The following is a 24333-nucleotide window of genomic DNA, read 5'->3' on the forward strand; positions in this document are numbered from 1 at the left end:
CAAATTAAAGAGACTTGCAAAACTATAAAAACAATTCTATTCATCTCACTACCTTTTTTTTAATTTGAAAAATATGGTTAATTAAAATTATTTCTGCCTGACCAGGCGGTGGCGCAGTGGATAGAGCGTCGAACTGGGATGCAGAGGACCCGGGTTCAAGACCCCGAGGTCGCCAGCTTGAGTGTGGGCTCATCTGGTTTGAGGAAAAGCCCACCAGCTTGAACCCAAGGTCACTGGCTCGAGCAAGGGGTTCCTCATTCTGCTGAAGGCCCGCGGTCAAGGCACATATGAGAAAGCAATCAATGAACAACTAAGGTGTTGCAACGGGCAATGAAAAACTAATGATTGATGCTTCTCATCTCTCTCCGTTCCTGTCTGTGCCTGTCTATCCCTCTCTCTGACTCACTCTCTGTCTCTGTAAAAAATAAAGAAATTAAAAAAAAAATTATTTCATTTATATTAACATGTAATGGTTGTTGTTGTTGTTGTTGTTTTTAGTTTAAAATTAACTAATAAAAGGCTCTTTTGAGTCCTCTATACATTTTAATTTTTTGGTCCTGGAACCAAAAGGTTTGAGAACCCCTGTAGGTTGGAATAACTCAACTTGTAGGTCTCCTTTGTTGGTTGTAACTTGCTAGCAGGGAGTATCCTCTTTATAATATAAACTCAACATTTTTAAAGCATAACTGGATTATTTTTATCCATGTGTCTTATCTGACGGTGCCTACAGTGAGGCTCCTGAGTGGTGTTTATGATGGCATTATGGTGGGTCACATGGCCTGATTAAAGAGCATCCTATATTTCACTTCTCAGAGAAGCTTAGTGTTATTTGAAAATTTGGAGGTTTTACTTTTTTAGGTCATTCATGAAGATGTTGAGTAGGCCCTGGCCGGTTGGTTCAGCGGTAGAGCGTCGGCCTGGCGTGCGGGGGACCCAGGTTCGATTCCGGGTCAGGGCACATAGAAGAAGCACCCATTTGCTCCCCCCCCCTCCTTCCTCTCTGTCTCTCTCTTCCCCTCCTGCAGCCAAGGCTCCATTGGAGCAAAAATGGCCCGGGCGCTGGGGATGGCTCCTTGGCCTCTGCCCCAGGCGCTAGAGTGGCTCTGGTTGCGGCAGAGTGACGCCCCGGAGGGGCAGAGCATTGCTCCCTGGTGGGCAGAGCGTTGCCCCTGGTGGGCGTGCCAGGTGGATCCCGGTCGGGTGCATGCGGGAGTCTGTCTGACTGTCTCTCCCCGTTTCCAGCTTCAGAAAAATACAAAAAAAAAAAAAGATGTTGAGTAGGATCTCTGTCTGTATTTGTTACCCCTAAAGGGCGCCCATTTAGCTTTATATGCTTTCTGTCTCAAAGACATCCGCTATTGACTAAACATTGCTCTCTGTTTCACAAAATCCCAACATTAGGATTATCTATAGTGTGCAACCTAGTCCATATATTCCCTTCTCTATAGATATATGGAATCCCTTGAGAATCCCTAGGGCATTTTTCAGGCATGATTTGTCCTTACAGAACAATTTCCCCAAATAGTTTATCTTTGATTCAGTATTCTTTATTCCACAGATTCTCCTAGTCATTCAGTGATGATTCATATTAAAATGATATTCTTTGTCCTTTGTGATCCTAGCTGCTGATATGAATTTGATCTGGCAGAAGTTATATGCTTTACTGTTTCTGTTATTTGAATAATGTTTCCCTTCTCCCATGAAGTCTTTATACCTCTAGTGATTTCATCTACTGCTTTAGTAAACATGATTGTTCCTCCGGTACCTAATTTATAAAATGGGTGACATTCATTTCTTGAGAAGATATTTTTTAAGTTTTTGTATTATTTTTTTAAATGAACACTAGGAATTTATTTCAATCTAGCAATTTAGTCTTATTTCCTTTTTAAAATTAAGTATCTTAATGGATCTTTTTCTTACTTTTCTTCTCTCTCTAGATTCTAAATTCAGTCACGTTGTCACTGTTCTGTGACAGTTCACAAACAGCTACTTTCTGTAGCTATCCCTAAGGACAGAATACAGTGAATTTCTTTCCTTGTGGATGTGAAGACCAGCTTTGTAAAGAAATAATTTGTATTATCTCAAAATTCTTATTTCTCTTTCTCTTTCAGATTTAAGGAATACTGCTATTGTTTGCATAAATCCTTCTTTTGGGGGTTAGTGCCTAACTATTATCATTTGGTCTCATTCTGTAACTTCCTTCCTTATTATAAAATTTCAGCCCAAGCTCATCATTCAGTTCAATAAACATGTGTTGAACACACACTAGAATAAGTGTTTGGGGATACAAATATGAAAAACAATAAAGAAGATTAAAGACACCATGGTCTCTGACCTCCCAGGAGTCCAGTTTAATAGGAGAGGCAGAGGCGGACTTGAGTGATTACGATTGGCACTAACAAAGTGTCTGGGGAGCATAAGGGAGGGCGGCAGGAACACCTGTTACCATAGCTGCCTAAGGTTCTCCATAACCCTCTTTGTGTAGACTTTGTTTCTCTGAGCTACAACAGTCTTGGCATCTATGTAGATAATAAGTGCAAGGGCATTTGTGTCTACCGACCTCAAGAAACCATATGTAATACCCTATACTTCCCACTGTATGACCTTCTGGTGTTCTCCAACTGCTGTCATTCTGTACTGCTTCTTCTAATGCAGTGGTCCCCAAACTACGGCCCGTGGGCCACATGCGGCCCCCTTAGGCCATTTATCCAGCCCCCGCCGCACTTCCGGAAGGGGCACCTCTTTCACTGGTGGTCAGTGAGAGGAGCATAGTTCCCATTGAAATATTGGTCAGTTTGTTGATTTAAATTTACTTGTTCTTTATTTTAAATATTGTATTTGTTCCTATTTTGTTTTTTTACTTTAAAATAAGATATGTGCAGTGTGCATAGGAATTTGTTCATAGTTTTTTTTATAGTCCGGCCCTCCAATGGTCTGAGGGACAGTGAACTGGCCCCCTGTGTAAAAAGTTTGGGGACCCCTGTTCTAATGCATACCTAGAACCCCACTGCACCCCAATACTGTGTCCATGCTTTCTACTGCTTTTGGTGCTGGGCTTTACTGCCCTGAGAGCTACCACCGAAGAAGTTCTAGAAGCTGGGACAATATTTTTATCCAGTCCTTGAGATCTGGATAGAACTGGTTGACTACAGTTATTTTTAAGCTCTTAGGAGGGTCTTTCTCTTCCACTCAGCCACCTAAGGAGAGGGACTTGGTAAAAATCTCTGCAGAGCAGGAATGGAAGCAGCAAAGACAAATTAAGAGTCACTACCATCTGTGGATTAAGCACTCATAACTATGTTTTTTCTCCTCACAGTAAATGCTCCACCTTCTTGGAGGCATACTGATCCCCGAGGTTGAACAACTTTTTACCTCCTCTCAGTTGAGCTATGTGACAAGTATTCTAGAATCTGACTATGAGCTTCAAAGTCTCTTCATTATTCATCTGAGGAATAGAGGTCCCCATACAAAGAGGAGTCTTGATGGACCGCCTGACTAGCCCAGCATTTCTGAGTTGGGCATTCGGATTGGGCCTTCGCCTGACTATCAGTCTTGCTAGTGCTTTTCTAGTAAGATCTTTCAGTTATCAAAGTAATATATATGCTCTTTTTCAAAAGTTAAAATTGGCCACAAATATATATATAAAGGTAAAAAGGTTCCCATTGTACCCTCCCCTTAATCTCACTTCTCAGAGATAGTTATTTCAAATTTGGTGGTTTTTATACACACACAATCATGAAAAACTTGAGTTAGCCTGAGAACACATGGAATTTGTCACATAAATTATCCTAACATAATAAAAGAAAACTGTTTCTAGTTGTCTTAATAGATGAAAAAAAAATTCAGTAAAATTGAACAGCAATATCTTTAAAAAAAACTTAGCAAATAGGAACAGAAGAAAACTTTAACCTTACAACAGTTATCTTCCAAAAAACACATCTAATATCATAGTTATTTTAAAGTGTAAAATTTTCCCTTAAAAGGAACAGGATTTGCAAAAGCAGCTCACAGTACTCAGGGAAACACTTTTAGCAGTTTGTTAAAGGATATGATAGAGCAGGGGTCGGGAAGCTTTTTGGCTGAGAGAGCCATGAACGCCACATATTTTAAAATGTAATTCTGTGAGAGCCATAAAACTACCTGTGTACGTTACACATTATCCAATAAAAATTTGGTGTTGTCCTGGAGGACAGCTATGATTGGCTCCAGCCACCCGCAACCATGAACATGAGCAGTAGTAGGAAATGAATGGATTGTAATACATGAGAATGTTTTATATATCTTTTTTTAAATTAGTGTTTTTTTATTTATTTTTTATTTTATTTATTTATTTTTTTTACAGGAACAGTGAAAGAGTCAGAGAGAGGGATAGATGGGGACAGACAGACAGGAACGAAGAGAGATGAGAAGCATCAATCATCGGTTTTTCGTTGTGGCACCTCAGTTGTTCATTGATTGTTTTCTCATATGTGCCTTGACCGTGGGGGCTACAGCAGACCAAGCAACCCCTTGCTCGAGCCAGAGCCAGGGTCCAAGCTGGTGAGCTTTGCTCAAACCGGATGAGCCTGCGCTCAAGCTGGCAACCTTGGGGTCTCGAAACTGGGTCCTCCGCATCCCAGTCTGATGTTCTATCCACTGTGCCACTGCCTGGTCAGGCTGTTTATATATATATATAGTACTTTTCTGAAGCTGGAAATGGGGAGAGACAGTCAGACAGACTCCCGCATGCGCCAGACCGGGATCCACCCGGCACGCCCACCAGGGGCGACGCTCTGCCCACCAGGGGGCGATGCTCTGCCCCTCTGGGGTGTCGCTCTGCCACGACCAGAGCCACTCTAGTGCCTGGGGCAGAGGCCAAGGAGCCATCCCCAGCGCCCGGGCCATCTTTGCTCCAATGGAGCCTTGGCTGCGGGAGGGGAAGAGAGAGACAGAGAGGAAGGAGGGGGAGGGGTGGAGAAGCAAATGGGCGCTTCTCCTATGTGCCCTGGCCGGGAATCGAACCTGGGTCCCCCGCACGCCAGGCCGACGCTCTACCACTGAGCCAACCAGCCAGGGCCTGTTTTATATTTTTAACATTATTTTTTTTATTAAAAATTTGTCTATGAGCCAGATGCAGCCATCAAAAGAGCCACATCTGGCTCGGAGCCATAGGTTCCCGACCCCTGTGATAGAGGTTACAGATGGACAGCTAGATGAAGATATATAGAGAGCAAGGTCGGGACAGTCCTAAGCACAGTAGTAGCTTCTGTCCCCATGTAGTTGGGGGGTATCATTCTCTTGGCATAGATGTATTCACCCACCTGGAAGCTCTCTGAACCTCGTACTACTGGGATTTTATGGAGGCTTCCTCATGTATGCATGATGAGTTATTAATTCCATAGCCCTTTTCCGCTCTCTGAAGGATGGGGGTGGGGGTGCTGAAAATTCCAAGTTTCCAATCGTGGCTTGGTTTTTCTATGACCAGCTCCCATCCAAGAGCCAACCAGGAGTCCACCCAGAATCACCTTTTAGAACAAAAGATGCTATTGATGTTCTTATCACTTAGGAAATTACAAGAATTTTAGAAGCCCTGTGACAGAAACTAGAGGCAGAGACCAATATATATTTTTTTTATTATCTCACACTATTAACCAAAGAATAAGCTGTTGTTTTCAGGGTTAAAAAATAAAGTGAAAGAGTTTTTATTGAGTTTGTTTCAGTGGGTTATTAACTAAATCAGGTAAAGTCAATGAAACAATACTTCTCCATAATAAAAATAATACAGAGATATTTTAGAAGCTATGACTTAAAACCACCAAGAGTTCACAGAACCCATAAATACAAGATTCTTCCTATACCATGCCAACACAATCTAGCAGTGTCCCAAAGTGAGAAGCCATCAAACATTTTTTTTATTAAATTGCAAGAAACTGCAATGTCTTTTCTCCCAAAAGTCATCTGAAAAACACCAAAAGGCCCTGTTATTTGAAAATAAAATAATAGTATAAGAATACTTTTCTGATAAAATAACCACTTCTGGTATGAAATACAAGTAATAAATTTGCATTACTTTCAATACTTGACAATTAATTTCCTAAAGTACTCTGAACAGCCACACAGATTTTCTATTTCAAATTAATATTTTACACTCAAAACACAGGGCAGGGGAACAGTATCTTAGATTATTCAATAATTAAATAATGTCATTTACCAAAAAGTATCCTGAAATTTTCCATAATTTACCTATCCACAAATAAACACAAATTCCTTCAACATTCCTAAGTAACTTAACACTTCCAAAGGAAACCTTAGTTTCATGTGTAGCTTCTGTCTCATTCTTTCTCTATGTCAGACAAGTCCTGATGATTCTGCCTCTATGATATTTTTCTCATTTTTTTTTCTTCTGCCCAAGTTGATCCCAGGTCTATCATAATGGGAATAGAAATAGAAAGTAGATCAATTTATGTTACTTTGGACTGATTAGCCAAGCTGTGATGAAAAGAAAAGAAAGCAACATACACTGAGTACCTACCATGTGTCAATAAACAAATTGCCTCATTTCATCCTTAAAATAACTCTGAGAGGTTATCCCTATTTACTTGGAAGGAATTGAGGCTCAGAAAGTTAGAATATACTGAATAAGGTCATTCAGCTACTGGGCTGTAGAATTCAGATTCAATTCCAGTCAGTTCTTCTCTCAAGGCTGTGCTCTCTACTGTATCACATCTGGGGGAGCCCACCCTCGTTGGCTTGGTTAGTCTATGAGAAATGAGTAAGTCAGACCCAAATAACTAGAAAATGAATTTTCCTGATTTTAACTAATTAGAAATGTAAAAAAAAGTAACTTGTATAAATGTGTAATCCCATTTATAGATTTTATTATGGACATGATTTTATAACTTCAAATTTTGATTAAGCTCAATTAATAAGCCAAATCTATAATAAATTATGCCTGCTCATTTCCTGAAATAATAAAACCTACCACTTCATAGACAGAATGGTTCTGTTACTTAGCTTCAATGTATATTATTAGTTTAAGTTCCTCTAATTTAAGAGCTCTCATTTTGGTAGAATAGATCACCCATAAAACTGTAATATCTAAATAAGCTTCTTTTATTAAAAAGAATTAGCCTCAAGTACTTAGCTTTATTAAACCTTACTTTACCCTGTTCAAGTGATATTGTGTTGTTTGTTAGATTATTTAATAATACTAATTTTATTTAAATTATTTTTAGATTATGGAATCTAAAAATATATGTCATTATAACAAATTAAACAATACAGTTGAGTATAAAGAGAATTGTGATAAAAAAACAGATGAGGTTAGAGAAATGGGTAGAAGTCAGTTCATCTGGGGTCTTATAGATCAGATAAAGGGAGTTTAGAACTTGACTTACATTCCAAAGAAATCTCATGGGAGATTTTAAGCAGGAGAATAACAGAATCTGACTTATGTTTTTGTTTTTGTTTTTTATTTTTATTCTGAAGCTGGAAACGGGGAGAGACAGTCAGACAGACTCCCGCATGCGCCCCGCCCACCAGGGGCGACGCTCTGCCCACCAGGGGGCGATGCTCTGCCCCTCCAGGGCGTCGCTCTGCCGCGACCAGAGCCACTCTAGCGCCTGGGGCAGAGGCCAAGGAGCCATCCCCAGCACCCGGGCCATCTTTGCTCCAATGGAGCCTTGGCTGCAGGAGGGGAAGAGAGAGACAGAGAGGAAGGAGGGGGGGGTGGAGAAGCAAATGGGCGCTTCTCCTGTGTGCCCTGGCCGGGAATCGAACCCGGGTCCCCCGCACGCCAGGCCGACGCTCTACCGCTGAGCCAGCCGGCCAGGGCCCTGACTTATGTTTTAAGAAAAGATACTCTGGCTGCTGTCTGAAGAGTGGATAATAAAGGAGGGCAAGAGTGGAATCTGGAAGCCCCGTTGAGAGGAGCAGTCAAACAATATTCAGGGGAAGAACCATGGTAACCGAGAATGGTGGGGAAAAGATATAAATAGAGAAAAGGGTCATGGTTAGTATCTATTTGAAAGACTGGGTGGGGGTGAGCTGGCTAGAGCGAGTGAAGGGTCAAAGCTATCTCATTTGGTCCTGATAAGAAAGCATTAATGACAATGCACACACAGTCCCTGGCACAGACCAAATGTACTTGCTACTGGTATGACCAGACAGAAAGGAAAAGGGAGGTACACAGGGACAGTATGTACTGACCTTAAGCTCCTGAGGAAGTGAAACTCACCAATCTATTACTTTGTAATTCCCGGAATTATTTCCAACAGTTTTTCATCCTATTCGATAAAGACACTGATAACAAAGAAAAGAGAATGTTTAGCAGCATGCTGACACTTACTGAAATGAATCATCAAAGCAAGCAATTGCCCGATCATTGCCAGATGTAGAAAGTGGCAGAAAGGTTCACCAATATAAATACTTTTGGACTTTGCTCTAAAAGCCTGAGAAACGTTCACAGGTAAACTGCAAGGTTGAGCCTGACCTGTGGTGGCGCAGTGGATAAAGCGTCGACCTGGAAATGCTGAGGTCGCTGGTTCAAAACCCTGGGCTTGCCTGGTTAAGGCACATATGGGAGTTCACGCTTTCAGCTCCTCCCTCCTTCTCTCTCTCTCTCTCTCTCTCTCTCTCTCTCTTCTCTCTCTCTCTGTCTCCTTCTCTAAAAATGAACAAATTAAAAAAAAACTGCAAGGTTGAGCAGGCAAAAGTTGACATTTCTTCAATTTTTTTTTTTTTTGGCCTACTGTGTCCCTACTGTGGATCAGACACTGTGCTGACACTGGAAATGTAAACATCAATAAGATACAGACATTTTAATAAGAAACGGAACTGTGCCTTGAAAAGTGTTGAGGTTATGTAAGACCAGAAAAAAACAAAAAAGAATCTAGAGATTATTAATTTTCCCAGTTTGGAGGAAATAAAGGAGAAAAGGAGACAAAGCTATTAAATGGATAGGGAATCCTACCCTTGGATTCTAGAATAGAACAAGGACATTAGTGAACAAGTGGTAAATTTTGAATAAGATCTGTAGTTAGTTAATAAGAAAAGTATTGAATCAATGCTAATTTTCAGGTTTCAATAATTATACTAATTGTATGTAAATAAATTTAAGTTTTTAGCATTTGTGGAAACTGGGTAAAGGATTCCAGGGGAACTCTGTGTACTATTTCTAGAGCTTTTTTGTAAGTCTAAAATTATTTCAAGATTTTTAAAATAAGAAAGTTAGGTCAAGAGTAATGTGATCACATTTATAATTTTTTAAAAGGAGAGAAGAATATATAGAAGACATTTTTAACAGCAGCAAATAATTTGTTGACATGCCAGACATTATCCTAGATACTGGGGTATAGCAGTCAACAAGACCAAAAAATTCTTAGACTCTCTTGTAAGTAGACAAAAATATGCAGGATCATTTCAGTTGGTGCTAAATACTTTGTAGAAAATAAAACAGGGTAAGGGAGTTGTAAAGCCAGTAGCCACGGCCACCAACACAGCCGCCTGGCTCAGGCAGGTTCTCATCTGATTCGGACAGTTGGTAATTAAACAACGGAGCCAAGAACTGGTGGGCCATCACCTTTAACCCTAGCTTGCACCCGGCGGGCAAGTAAAAACACACACTGGGCTCCAAAACCCACTCATTCAGTGCTCACAAAGCTACTGACTTATCCAAGTTTCCTAGAATCAAAGGTTTCTAGCTCACCAGACTTATTCACTTTTGTTTCCCATCTCCTTCTCTCTACACAAATTCTGCACACACTGGCTTCTCCCTCAGCATTCCACCATCTTGGCTGCTTCTCCTGGCCTCCTCCACGTGGTCTTTCTCTGCTCTCCTCTCTAATGTTAATCTCAGGACCGAGAGAGCGCAAGCTCCCGGTCTGCCCCACTTTATAGTGTAGAAACCAAAACCTTTAATCCAATATACAAACAAGGAAGTCTCTGTTACAAAGTCACTTATCAGAGGCATAATGGGATTCCTTATGAGAGTGCACCACCCCACATCAAAAAGGGTGGGAAAGGCTTAGTCCTAAAACCAAGCCCCAGGCTACAAGGATCCTGCCTGCCCACAGCCCACCTCCAATACACATTAATATAATCACACCCATCCCAAGCGAGAAGGGCAACTAATATAATCACCTGAGCAATGGGCTTCCACATGGTCAGTGTTATCTTTAACAAAGTAAGCATAATATATTTTATCTGCCCAACAGAAGTAGAAATGGATTGGGTGGGTTATTTTAGATTTGGTGGCCAAGAAAAATCTTTTCAAGAAAGAATTATTTGAATGAGACCTGACTTACTTAAGGAGCTGACTTTGTAAAGATAAGGAAAGGTCATTCTAGTCAAAGAAAGGTAAAGCAAAGGCCCTGGGGCAGAAGCAAATATGAAGTATGCTGGAAAGAGGGAGGATAAACTAGCTCAGGATGAAATGTGACCAGGTCATACTAGAGCGGGGGTCAGGAAACTTTTTGGCTGAGAGAGCCATGAACGCCACATATTTTAAAATGTAATTCCATGAGAGCCATACAATATGTTTAACACTAAATACAAGTAAATGTGTGCATTTTATGTAAGACCAACACTTTTAAAATACAGTAAGTCTCTGAATTCTTTTTAATAACGTTGTTATGCTGTTGCTAACTAATGATGAATAAAGTACTTCTTACCATTAATGCGATTTCTGGTGCTGCATAGATTTGCTGATGGCTTTATAGTCTGGTTGATACGTGGTGAGGTTAAGCTTCATGCAGGTGTTGAAACTTCCATCCGTTAACGTGACCGTAGGTTGGTCTTCGTTCTTTAGATGTGAGAAAGACTGCTCACAGGCATACGTAGAGCCAAACATTGTCAGTACAGTAATACTCACACGCTGCAGTGTGTGGTATGTGACAGGAAGCTCATTCCAAGTTTTGACAATCAGTTGGTCCGCAGGTTGAAGTTTTTTCATTTCTCCCCACTTGTGTTTGCTTGCCAACTCTGCTTGCTGTCGTGCAAGTCTTTCCAAATCTTCATTCAGTGACTTGAACTTATTCACCCACATGTCTGAGGCCTTCAGGTCAGCAGCTTGTAGCTCAAAATCTCTGATGGAGACACCGGGGATGTAACTCAGGTCGGCGCTGTCCACTGCACACTCGTGTGGACAAGTGATGAACTTAAAAAGACGAGTGCGCTCACAAAATTCTCCAAAGAGAGTTTTGAATGATTGCAGAAGATTAGAAGTGAAGCCCGCTAGCTGCTGGAAATCAAGATGTTGAGCAGGGTCACTTGCTGTGCATGCATCTTTTTTTTTTTTTTTTTTTGTATTTTTCTGAAGCTAGAAACGGGGAGAGACAGTCAGACAGACTCCCGCATGCGCCCGACCGGGATCCACCCGGCACGCCCACCAGGGGGCGACGCTCTGCCCACCAGAGGGCGATGCTCTGCCCCTCCGGGGCGTCGCTCTGCCACGACCAGAGCCACTCTAGCGCCTGGGGCAGAGGCCAAGGAGCCATCCCCAGCGACTGGGCCATCTTTGCTCCAATGGAGCCTTGGCTGCGGGAGGGGAAGAGAGAGACAGAGAGAGGAAGGAGAGGGGGAGGGGTGTAGAAGCAGATGGGCGCTTCTCCTGTGTGTCCTGGCCGAGAATCGAACCCGGGACCTCTACAAGCCAGGCCGACGCTCTACCACTGAGCCAACCGGCCAGGGCCCTGTGCATGCATCTTTAAACTCTCTCAGTTTTTCAAAGTGTAGTAAACGACCTGTTTCAATGTCAGCGATGAAGAGTTCCAGCTTGTTTTCAAATGCAAACACTGCTTGTTGAAGGGATAAGACTGTATTTCCAATGCCTTGCATTTTTACATTGAGCTGGTCCAGATGTTCAATCATGTCCACGAGATAGTAGAACTTCAGGAGCCACTCAGTGTTAGCTACTCAGGATGCTCGACGTCTTTCATTTCAAGAAAAGTCTGGATTTCACTCAGACAAGCCACAAAACAGCTGAGCACCTTCGCTCTTGACAACCAATGCACATTGCTGTGCAGAAGCAGACCAGGATAATTATTCCCAACTTCATCCAGCAGTGTTTTAAACTAGCGATCATTTAAAGCTCGGGCAACAATAAAGTTGACCACCCAAATGACCAGCAACATCACCTCACCAAGCTGCTCACCACACATCTGAGCACAAAGTGCCTCCTGATGTAGGATGCAGTGAAAACTTAGGATGAGTCTCTTTTCATGTTCACAAAGAAGCACTATGAATCCTCTGTTTTCCCCACCATGCACGGAGCACCATCAGTACACACCGAAATAAGTTTATCCATCGGTAGATTTTTTTCTTTAGCAAACTCAGTGAAAGACTTGAATAAATCCTCCCCTCTTGTTGTCTCTTTCATAGGCAAAACAGCAAGACTTTTGTCACTTAGTGTGTCACCGACAGCATACCTTGCAATCACGCTGAACTGGGATAAATGGCTTACGTCTATTGACTCATCCAAAGCGAGAGAAAAGAATGGTGCTGCATTTATGACCTTCACTTGTGTTGTGTCAATTTGATTTGCCATCATGATGGTACGATCGTGAACAGTTCTTGCCAACAGAGGCATATCTTTTATTTGATTATCTTGTCTTTATCCAAAAAGTCATCAAAAGTTCATTGGCGACATCAAGCATGAATGTTTTGGCATACTCCCCATTTGTGAATGGCTTTCCGTTTCTCACAATTGCTAAAGCACCAGCAAAGCTAGCCAAATTCCAGTCACCTTGTTGGGTCCAAACACGGAGTTGCTGCTGACTAGCTTGCACTCTGCACAGTAGCTCTTGACATGCTTTCTTCCTGCTGTCCCCTGCTGGATATTTCGATGCAAATGTAGTATGTCCTGTGTCGAAGTGCCGCTTTATATTTGACCGTTTCATCGATGCAATTTTATCAATGCATATTAGACACACTGCAGAACCTGCTCTCTCCACAAAGGCAAATTCCTGTGTCCATTCCTGCTGAAAAGTACAATACTCCTCATCTTTTTTTGTTTTAGCCATCTTCTTCGTCAAAAGGGTTTCTGCAATTAGCTAGCTGACTACTTGATTAAAAGGAGGGAAGTTTACTTTCTGACCTCACAATGGCCCATGTACGTTATGCATTATCCAATTAAAATTTGGTGTTGTCCTGGAGGACAGCTGTGATTGGCTCCAGCCACCCACAACCATGAACATGAGCGGTAGAAAATGAATGGATTGTAATATATGAGAATGTATTATATTTTTAATGTTATTATTTTTTTATTAAAGATTTGTCTGTGAGCCAGATGCAGCCATCAAAAGAGCCACATCTGGCTCATGAGCCGTAGGTTCCCGACCCGTACTAGAGCACAGGCATTATCTAGAACAGGTAGTCCAGGATAAGGAATTTTTGTTTTATTTTATGTAAAAAAGAAAACCATTGAATAGTTTTAAGCAAGGTAGGATATGATGTAACTGACATTCTTAAAAATGTTATTTCATTTTTTTTGTGGGAAAAGACTTGCTGGAGGACAAGAGTAGAAGGAGGGACAATTGTTAAGAGATAATAGTCTAGAGCCCTGGCCGGTTGGCTCAGTGGTAGAGCGTCGGCCTGGCATGCAGGAGTCCCGGGTTCAATTCCCAGCCAGGGCACACGGGAGAAGCGCCCATCTGCTTCTCCATTTCCCCCTCCCCCTCCTTCCTCTCTGTCTTTCTCTTCCCCTCTCGCAGCCAAGGCTCCATTGGAGCAAAGTTTGCCCAGGCACTGAGGATGGCTCTGCGGCCTCTGCCTCAGGCGCTAGAATGGCTCTGGTCGTGACAGAGCAATGCCCCGGATGGGCAGAGCATCGCCCCCTGGTGGGCGTGCCGGGTGGATCCCGGTAGGGTGCATGCGGGAGTCTGTCTGACTGCCTCCCCATTTCTGGCTTCGGAAAAATACAAAAATAAAGAGAGAGAGAGAGATAATAGTCTAGAAAAGAAGGGATGGTGGCTTAAGGTGCTCAGAGGAGGTGAAAAGCAATGAATGACTCTGGATATATTTGTTGGAGGTAGAGTTGACTAAATTTTGCAGATGGATTAGAGGTGAGAAATGAGAGAAAGCAAGAAACAGAGGATAATTCCTTGTCTTCTTGTGTAACTTGAGTGGATTTTGGTGCCAATGACCAGGGAAGAGTGAGGGAGGTAGGTACAGTTTTCTTAGGGAAAAAATAAAGAATTCAGTTTTGGATATATTAAATCTGAGACATCAGACCTTCATTATTTCAGTGTTTTTCAATAATTATTGTGTGTGTGTGTGTAAATGTACTTTCTTAGGAGCTTACATTTTGAAAAAAATAATAATGAAGTATATTATAGATGTAGGAACACCTAAAATATGTTAGGCCAACCAGGTACCTCAATTATTCAAATAAAGACAGAAAGTATATCTCACCTTAGAGTTACTGAGATGAGCCTGATCAGGCAGTGGCGCAGTGGATCGAGTGTTGGATTGGGATGCAGAGGATCCAGGTTCGAAACTCCAAGGTGCCTGGCTTGAGTGCGGGCTCATCCGGCTTGAGTACAAGCTCACCAGCTTGAGTGCAGATTCGCTGACTTGAGCAAGGGGTCACTTGCTCTGCTGTAGCCCCGCGGTCAAAAAAGAATTGATGCTTCTCATCTCTCTCCCTTCCTGCCTGTCTGTCCCTCTCTCTGTCCCTCTCACTGTCTCTGTCAGAAATAAATAAATAAATAAATAATATATAGAAAGAAAGTTACTGAAATGAGACTAATACATTGGACAAAATGGCTCCATCCTAAAATCAAGTAGTTATAAAATTCACAAAGAAAAGCAATGTATTAAGTTTGTTCCTGAGTATAAAAAATAATGGCCATCCAGGCTTACCTTTTTACAATTGTCATCACCCTTAGAAATACAATATCTTCCAAGAGAAAAACAAATGAAACCGTGCATATGTCCTTCGGGTTTAGAAAAGGGAACCCTGACCCAATGTGCATGTAGAAAGAGATATAATGATAATTTCTTTTTTCTTCTTTTCTTTTTTAAAGGAATAGTGCACAGAAACCCGGAGAGTCTAGGAGGGTAACTATTGGAGGGACTGTTCTAGAATGGCCAAGGGGTGGGCTGCGGAGCCCCAGAGCCTCCCTCACTTCTTGTAAAACTTGGTTCAAGTTCTGTAACCTTTCTATGCCTCAGTTATATCATCTGTAAAACAGAGAGAACAATATGTGATCAACCCTATGATTAGCCTGCTCCTCCCCTTTCCCAGATTCCCCGTCTCAGCTGCTGGAAGCGCTGCCAGAAGATGACCTTCAGCAGTTAGCCCTCTTTGGAGATTGCCTTGGCTGAGAAAATCGCCTCTCCCACGGTCACACCTCCTTTCAGAAGTAGCTCACACCCAATGACCGGTCAACGGGGATGCAGAAACCTGAATCCCTCGACGGTTTTAAGGCAGCTGGAGGGGCCTCCCAAGCTCCAGAGCTCCATATGAGGCTGGCTGAGGACTTTACTGGGCTTCGACCTCAAGGTCTCACTCTACTGAATTCTTCATCCTTCCCAACCCTTCCCCAAGTTGATCCCAAGACCACCTCCCTAAGAAACATCTTGCAATGCTAATCTTCCTCTCAGAGTTTGTTCCCCAGGGAGCCCAGCTATGACACGAGAGTGCCCTCCTCTTTGGGTGATCCCTAAGAATAAATAAGTCACTCTACACAAAACACTTAAATGAATGTGTGCACACAGTAAATGGGCTGTGAGCATTAGCTATTATTATCGATGTGTTTTCTTAAGAAGTTTTTGAGCCTGCAATAGTGGGTTTCCCCCTAGCCACAAAAGGCTCATTGCAGTGGTTTGAGTTCGTTTCCCATACATTATATTACATACAAATAAAGTTAACTGACTTGTTTTATGTGGTGAGAAGAAGGAAGGAAGGAAGGAAGGAAGGAAGGAAGGAAGGAAGGAAGGAAAGAAGGGAGGGAGGGAGGGAGAAAGGAAGGGAAGGAGGGAGAAAAGGAGGGAGGGAGGGAGGGAGGGAAGAAGGAAGGAAGGAAGGAAGGAAAGAAGGGAGGGAGGGAGGGAGAAAAGGAGGAAGGGAGGGAGGGAGGGAGGGAGGAAAGAAGGAAGGAAGGAAGGAAGGAAGGAAGGAAGGAAGGAAGGAAGGAAGGAAAGAAGGGAGGGAGGGAGGGAGGGAAGGAGGGAGAAAAGGAGGAAGGGAGGGAGGGAGGGAGGGAGGGAAGGAGGGAGGAAGGAAGGAAGGAAGGAAGGAAGGAAGGAAGGAAGGAAGGAAGGAAGGAAGGAGGAAGGAAATGTATTTCTGGCCTAATAGTTGCTGTGGGAATCCTCTCATTCTTTTTTGTCAGAGGCCATCCCTGTGATTGCAAACTAACTACAAACATCTCTCTCTTTCTCTTTCTCTGAGATTATATAATATATATAATTAAGAAATGGTAAGTATAAATAGTATTTTTTTTTTTTGTATTTTTCTGAAGCTGGAAACGGGGAGAGACAGTCAGACAGACTCCCACATGCACCCGACCGGGATCTACCCGGCACGCCCACCAGGGGCGATGCTCTGCCCACCAGGGGGTGATGCTCTGCCCCTCCGGGGCGTTGCTCTGACGCGACCAGAGCCACTCTAGCGCCTGGGGCAGAGGCCAAGGAGCCATCCCCAGCGCCCAGGCCATCTTTGTTCCAATGGAGCCTTGGCTGCAGGAGGGGAAGAGAGAGACAGAGAGGAAGGAGGGGGAGGGGGGTGGAGAAGCAAATGGGTGCTTCTCCTGTGTGCCCTGGCCGGGAATCGAACCCGGGTCCCCCGCACGCCAGGCTGACGCTCTACCGCTGAGCCAACTGGCCAGGGCCGTAAATAGTATTTTTATTAGGCTGAGATTATATATATATACATCTCCTGATAAAGACTTCCTCATGACAGGAATTCACATTTTAGGGCCTTCTGAGATGAGGGTCTCATCTTCTGAGAGGAACTAATTGTGGTGAGCTTAGTCCACTCCTTTAAGAGAGAAAGAGTTCCGATAACCAGAGGGCTGGATATTCAGCTCATTTTGTTACTGCGTTTCTTCTGGTTCATGAGGACTTGATTCTTATAGATTAAAATAGAGATGGAAAATTTCCCGTAAAACTGAAGTTTCTAAAAATAAGAATAACCAGAGAATTTCCATACTTACGCAACAAATACAAGACCACATAAAGCTAAATTTGAAAAATAAATATTTTCCAAAAAATCAGATTATACCTTAGATTAGACCACAATTTAACACATCAGGTGAAAGAATTGACCAATACAAGCTGGCTAAAAAGTAGAGGCTATAGTTGGTAAGAAATTTCTCTTTGCCTGACCAGGTGGTGGCACAGTGGATAGAGCGTCCGACTGGGAGGCGGAGGACTCAGGTTCGAGACCCCGAGGTCACCAGCTTGAGCGCGGGCTCATCTGGTTTGAGCAAAAGCTCACCAGCTTGGACCTAAGGTCGCTGGCTCGAGCAAGGGGTTACTCGGTCTGCTGAAGACCCACGGTCAAGGCACATATGAGAAAGCAATCAATAAACAACCAAGGTGTCGCAACGCGCAACGAGAAACTAATGATTGATGCTTCTCATCTCTCTGTTCCTATCTGTCCCTGTCTATCCCTCTCTCTGACTCTGCCTCTGTAAAAAAAAAAAAAAAAAAAAATTAAAAAAAAGAAAGATGATAAATTTCTTTGTTTTACCCACAGTTCTTCAAAGAGCATTAGTTGTTTTATTTTGCTAAAGCCACATATACAACATATACAGCAGGTGATTATATAACTTTTCTTCCAGTTGAGAAGCCAAAACTTTTGTGATTCCATTTCCTCACATTTGTCTAATATTATTCCCCAGTACAAAGCCTCCATACTGTGACCAGTTTTGGAAATTACCCCTAATGGAAGAAACTCTCCCTGTCCTGTTCACGGCGAGTTCTGGGCTCTTTGATTCTTATCCACCCATGCTCTTTGGCTTACACGAGACTCCCAGCCGCTATCCATTGAAATCAGGGTACGTGTGCTCACTCCAGTGAGCACCTTGTTTCTTAGCCATAACTGAATAAAACTGGCAGTGGCTGGCATAAAGCTTGAGTTTCTCAATGGCGTCTGCCCATTTAACCTTCTTGGCATCATTGCCAGTTTCCAGAGGAAGGCATTACCTCCTCTGTTTTTTCGTGGTGGTTCACAGCCCCTGTGTGCATCCACACATTATCTGTGTTCCAAGGATCATCCGCATGGCCTTTAGAGACCACAAAATATTCCTGGCTGAAGAGTTTGTGCCATTGTTTGTCCAACTCCTGGGTTTCTGCTCTGGGTTTCTGTAAGGAGTTCAGGGCTTCCTCACCAAATTCTCTGTTCAATGTGACACCAGCCTTCTCTCCCAGACCTACCATCCCCCTAAATGGCCCATTCTACACAGTCCTTCTCTTTTGTTGGCTACAAATAGCAGAATGTTTTTCCCCAAACAGGGTGGGTAACTTTATTCCCCTTACTATCTTTTTTCCACCTATTTATGATGAGATCTGCTCAAGGAATTTTAGGTCTTCCATTTTCAACCTCATACAAACCATTCTTGCTCCTCTCCACATGCCCACCCCCTTTTCATTAAATTTAGGACAGAAGTCCCTTTCACCCACTCACATGGGCCAGGCCAAGACACAGTCAGCAGGGTACTCAACAGCCTTGTACTCTGGCCACTCAACCAGCCAGCTCACTTTTTCACTGGGGACCTGGCTTCACTTTAGAGCTGTGGTTCTCAACCTTTCTAATGCCGTGACCCCACAATACAGTTCCTCATGTTGCGGTGACCCCAAACCAAAAAATAATTTTGGTGGCTACTTCATAACTGTAATTTTGCTACAGTTATGATTGGGAATGTAAATACCTGATATGCATTATATATTTTCCGATGGCTTTAGGCGATCCCGCCGGGGTCGCGACCCACAGGTTGAAAACCGCTGCTTTAGAGCCAAGGTCTAGAGGTGTGCTGGCTTTCTTGTGGGGGTTTCAGCAGCAACATTTGAATCTGACATGAAGTTTGGAGGAAACTCACCTGAGGAAAATGGGCTCAGGTGTTGGGGCAGCTGCAGGCCTGGCTGCCACAGAGGTCCAGATTCCGCCACTAAAACTTGTGCCAGGCCTTATTTCAGATGCTCTTAAGCAGGGATCTTCCAACTGTGACCCTGGAGCACTGGTACCACATGGGGCCAACAGTGCAGTCCTGCCAGTAGGGGGTACACCTTGACCTCTGCCCAACATCCACTCTGGGCGTTGTTGCATTTTTATTTTATGTTAAAAGACTTCCACATCTGGAAGGGCTCCCAAACATGATGAGCTGGAGCTGAGAACATCGTCCCAACACCATGAGTAAAATTATCTCACAACAGCAAAAGTGATTTCTTGCTACCAGAGTGTTTGCCATTAGGGTAGATTTAGTTCACTAGGTCTAGAACAGCCATCTAGGAGAAGGCAGAATGGATTTGTTGGGGGGCTGGGAAAAGACAAAATTCCTTCCCTGGGATGCTCAAAGGCCTATGAGTGTGGCTCAAAGGGGAAGGAGAGATCCCTTGGTGTGAAATCAGAGGGTGTGTTGCCTGTGGTGAGGGAATGGTTTCAAATCTTGGGCCCATCATTTACCAACTGAATAGCTTGGGCAAGTAGTTGAATTTTTCTTTTCTTTGTTTATTTATTTGTTTGTTTTAATTTAAGTGAGAAGAGGAGAGATAGAGAGACAGACTCCCGCACGTGCCCTGACCAGAATCTACCCAGCAACCCCTGTCCAGAATCAATGATCTGCCCATCTGGGGCCAATGCTATGAAACTGAGCCATTTTTAGCACCTGAGCCAGAGGCTTCATGGAGCCATCCTCATTGCCCTGGGCCAACACACTCAAATCAATTGAGCCATGGCTGCGAGAGGGCAACAGAGAAAGAGAGAGAGAGAGAGAGAGAGAGAGAGAGAGAGAAAGGGGGAGAGTGAGGGCAAGAGAAGTAGATGGTCGCTTCTCCTGTGTGCCCTGACCAGAATTGAACCTGGGATTTCCACACACTGGGTCAATGCTCTACCAGTGAGCTAACCATCCAGGGCCTAATTTTTCTTTTCAAAGGAGCATTGGGAACACATGCCAGGTGTTATGGCAAGCACAGACAATCATACTGAGGTCTGGACTACATGGCCTCTGTTTTTAAAGAACTCTGGTTTGGGGAGGCAGCACTTACATTAAAAAATAGAACTAACACTGGAAGGGCTGTGCCATAGTCCTTAAGATTGAACACAATCAGGTACAAACCTCCATTTCACAGTCTTAAATGGGACTTCCTTGTGCAAAGTTACTTAAGTGTACTTTGGTTTCCTCATGTGTGAAAGGGAAATACATAGTAATATCTACCTTATAGGGCTGTGGTGGCAGTGAAGTGGAAAGTTACATGCAAATCTGTTAGCATAATATCTGGCCCAACATACACACTCAGAAATGCTAGTTGTCATTATTATAGTTATCATTAACTTTTTGACCCTGCACCTTGAAAACTGTAGATTAGAATAGGGCAATGGAAACGGTTATGAGAATTGAGCAGCTCACATGTGAGGTCAAACAGCCTGTGATTTCTCTGTCTGGAGAAATTCAGGCTGAGAAATAACAGCACCCACGTCCTGAAATAATAACTAAGGGGAAGAAGAGGCACAAGGCTGAGTCATTATATTCAAGAAAACCAACCCTAGAGAAAGGTATCTTAAGAGTTGAAACGTGGTTTTAGAACAAATGGAGTACTGTATACTCTAGTTGAGACCCAAAGGATGGTTAACATTTCCCAAAGTTTATTCCATGTTACACCACTCCCATGAGAAAGATGTTGAAGGAATCAGTGAATTAATTGATGATCAAATGTGTTTTGGGAAATTCTACATATTTTACCACCCTCCCACAGAAATTCAGAGTTCACAGATCCTGTGAATTTCAGTAAAAACAAAACAAATCAACCCTATGCTGTTTAATTCCATTTCATCCAGTATTTTTTAAACTACCTGACCAGACAATGCTCCTTTATGTGATAGCTGGTATTGTTTTAGAAACACACTTCCTCAAGTTTATGAATGTGTGTGTGTGCGCGTGCACGTGCGATTAGTAGTAGATCTCTATTTGAAGTTACCACCATCATCATTGTGGAAGACAACTACCAAATACCACCCATCACCCTTATGAACTCTAAACTAAATGAGCCAGGCTTCCAGAAGGTTGAAACTTATAGAAACCACTGGGGCTGTAGAGAACAAAATAGTAGGAAAAGACTGAGAGCGGAGATATATGAGACCTGGTCATCATTAATCACCATCCTCATCCTCATCATTGTTGACAATTTACTATGTACACTGTAAAAAGTATCACTAGAAAAGAAAGCTGATCATTAAGGGACACAGTTCCAGCTCTGTAATTAGTGTCTTCTTATGGTATTTTTGCTATCATGGAATACCTATTCCTCTGAGCCTCCTGGAAGCGTATTGGGAAAACCACTGATGTGAAAACACAAACATTTTTGTAGAAGATACCTTTAAATTCCTCATATTCTTATTTCCAGGGATCATAATCTAACTCACAAGAAATGAATGAAGCAGAAGTACTGGGTCTGATACTAATTATCCTCCACCATAGGCTGTGTAGCTCTGTCTTGTCTACCCTGGGTCTTGGTTCCTTACTATAAAAGGAATCAATTGGCCTCTGTTATCTAGAAAAAGCCCTTCTCGATTTAGCATTTTATGATTCTAGGATCTGTAAAATTCTCATTACAGTGGTACCTTGAGATACGAACAGGCCAACATATGAATTTTTTAAAAATACGAGCTGCGACTTGGTCCGTATTTTTGTTCGAGATCCGAGCGAAATTCTGAGATACGAGTCGTGATTCGGGAAGCTGCTGCTAGTTGGCGAATTGGTGCATGGGTCCAGTATCAGCAGTTTGATATACGAGTTGACTGACTTACGAGCTCAGTTACAGAACGAATTAAATTCCTATCTCAAGGTACCACTGTATTGGAATGCCACGGTCAATATTTACTATGAATCAAAAAGAAGAGATGTTCAAATATAGACAATCAGATACTCAGGGGCAACAAGCACTTGAGGAAAGCAAGGGTACAGGGAAGGCATGGTGTTAAATATAATTCAGAAATACCAGGGGCCAAAGAATAATTCACAGAACACCTGGAAAGAGACATCAAAATCAGTACCGAGGGGTTTTGTTTTGTTGTTAGCATTATTAAAGGGAATAAGACAGTTAAATCAGATCATTTGGTGATCATGGCACAAAAGGAGCCCTGAGGGAAGGAACTGATTGAAATAATATAGTAGAGACCAAAAGAATTATTTTCTGGAACACCACTGGGTAAATCCTCTTTCCTAAATTGTCTTCTGAGGTACACACATCTGAAGCAGACAAACAGAGCTAGACACAGACAATGTTATGGTCCCATCTATGAGAAAGCCCTAAAGGAACTGTACACACAACCAGAACAAATCTTTGGCCTGTCACTATGAACTGTTCTGGGGTTAGAGATTGCCCGTGTGATTCTCATTTTATCAAGAATATTGGGCCCTCACCGGTTGGCTCAGTGGTAGAGCATCGGCCTGGCGTGCAGGAGTCCTGGGCTCGATTCCTGGCCAGGGCACACAGGAGAAGTGCCCATCTGCTTCTCCATCCCTCCCCCTCTCCTTCCTCTCTGTCTCTCTCTTCCCCTCCCGCAGCCGAGGCCTCACTGGAGCAAAGTTGGCCTGGGCGCTGAGGATGGCTCCATGGCCTATGCCTCAGGTGCTAGAATGGCTCTGGTCGCAACAGAGCAACGCCCCAGATGGGCAGAGCATCGCCCCCTGGCGTGCTGGATGGATCCTGGTCGGGCGCATGTGGGAGTCTGTCTGACTGCCTACCAGTTTCCAACTTCAGAAAAATACAAAAAAAAAAAAAAAAAAGAATATTGGATGGCCGAGTGGGCATGGGGAGGACCAGCATGATTGCAAGTCCCGAGCAGTGCAAGAACCCCTAACCATCCCTCCAGCATCTCTTCAGGAAGCAGAAACAAGTGGTACCCAGCAAACTGGATTATCATGAATTATTTATCTCTTCCTAAAATTATGCTAAGGCTCAATTTCTGAAAGAAATCTGCAAGAAAGGCAGAAAAAAACATTTTCTCGTTTCCTTAAGGTGATAATGCTGATGGTAAACAACAACTACCCTTGACTAAGTGCTTTCTGTGTATCAGCCTGCAGTACACTGGTTGCTCAGGTTTCAGGACTCAGCTTTGAATCTGGGTTCAGCTACTTGGTTTGCTGATTTCGGGAAAGTTTAAAAACTCCTTTGGGCCTCAGTTTTCTTATTTAGAAAAAAATAATAGAATCTCTGTTGTAGGGCTGATATAATTTATTTAGAGAGCTTAGAATAATGCCTGGTCCATAGTAAGACCTCAACAAATATTAGCTATTATCAACTATTATTAATTACTTTATATTTACTATTCCATCTGATTCTCAACCCTGAGTTAGGCACATATAATAACACTAATGAACAGATTGAGTTTACTGCCATTCATAGAAGTTAAACAACTCGCTCAAGGTCACAGAGCTAGTTACTGGTATGTGTTTCAAAATTGGAAAGTCTCAACAGTAATAAACTTGTATTTTATTGATAGTCTAAATGCATGTTGAATTTAATTTTATATGACGAAATAGCACTGTTTTATTATAACAATAAAATTTTCGAATTTTATTTAGATGGTTCTGCTATAAGAGGAAGAGATTGGAGAGACACGATAAAACCATTAGCAACCTATTGTAGCAATACAGTTGTGAAGAGTAAAATGCCCTGTTCAGACTAGAAAGACAAGTCAGGGAGATACCCTGAAGTAGAAAAGGAATCCTGAAGAGAAGAAAGAGTCAAAGATCACCCATTTTGATCCTAAAGGGCCTAAAGGATAGTGGTGATGGCAAAAATAGGCCAATCAGGAGGGCAGTTGGAAATGGGAATTCCACCTTTAGATGGACAGAGCCCGGGATGAGTGTTTTGGGAACTCAAGATTCTGCCACTGACATCTCTATGCCTCAGTTTTCTCTTTTATAAAATAAAGAGTTAATCTAGAAATAATCTTTTGGATTCCTTCCAGCTTCATAGAGGAAGCATGTAAATGCAATAGAGACAAAGAAAGAAGATTTCAAGGATTAAAGAATCAGTAAGTGAGCCTGACCTGTGGTGGCGCAGTGGATAAAACATTGACCTGGACACTGAGGTCGCCGGTTTGAAACCTTGAGTTTGCCTGATCAGAGCACATATGAGAGTTGATGCTCCTGCTCCTCCTCCTGTTCTCTCTATCTCTTTCCTCTC

General features: G+C 42.7%; 1 pseudogene; it reads right to left on the reverse strand.

Moving 5' to 3' along the window:
* Window positions 1-17963: 17963 nt before the first annotated feature.
* Window positions 17964-21129, reverse strand: LOC136310664 (ADP-ribose pyrophosphatase, mitochondrial pseudogene; annotated as a pseudogene).
* Window positions 21130-24333: the final 3204 nt, after the last annotated feature.

The sequence above is a fragment of the Saccopteryx bilineata genome, chromosome 7 (genome assembly GCF_036850765.1).
Source record: "Saccopteryx bilineata isolate mSacBil1 chromosome 7, mSacBil1_pri_phased_curated, whole genome shotgun sequence".
Lineage (NCBI taxonomy): Eukaryota > Metazoa > Chordata > Mammalia > Chiroptera > Emballonuridae > Saccopteryx > Saccopteryx bilineata.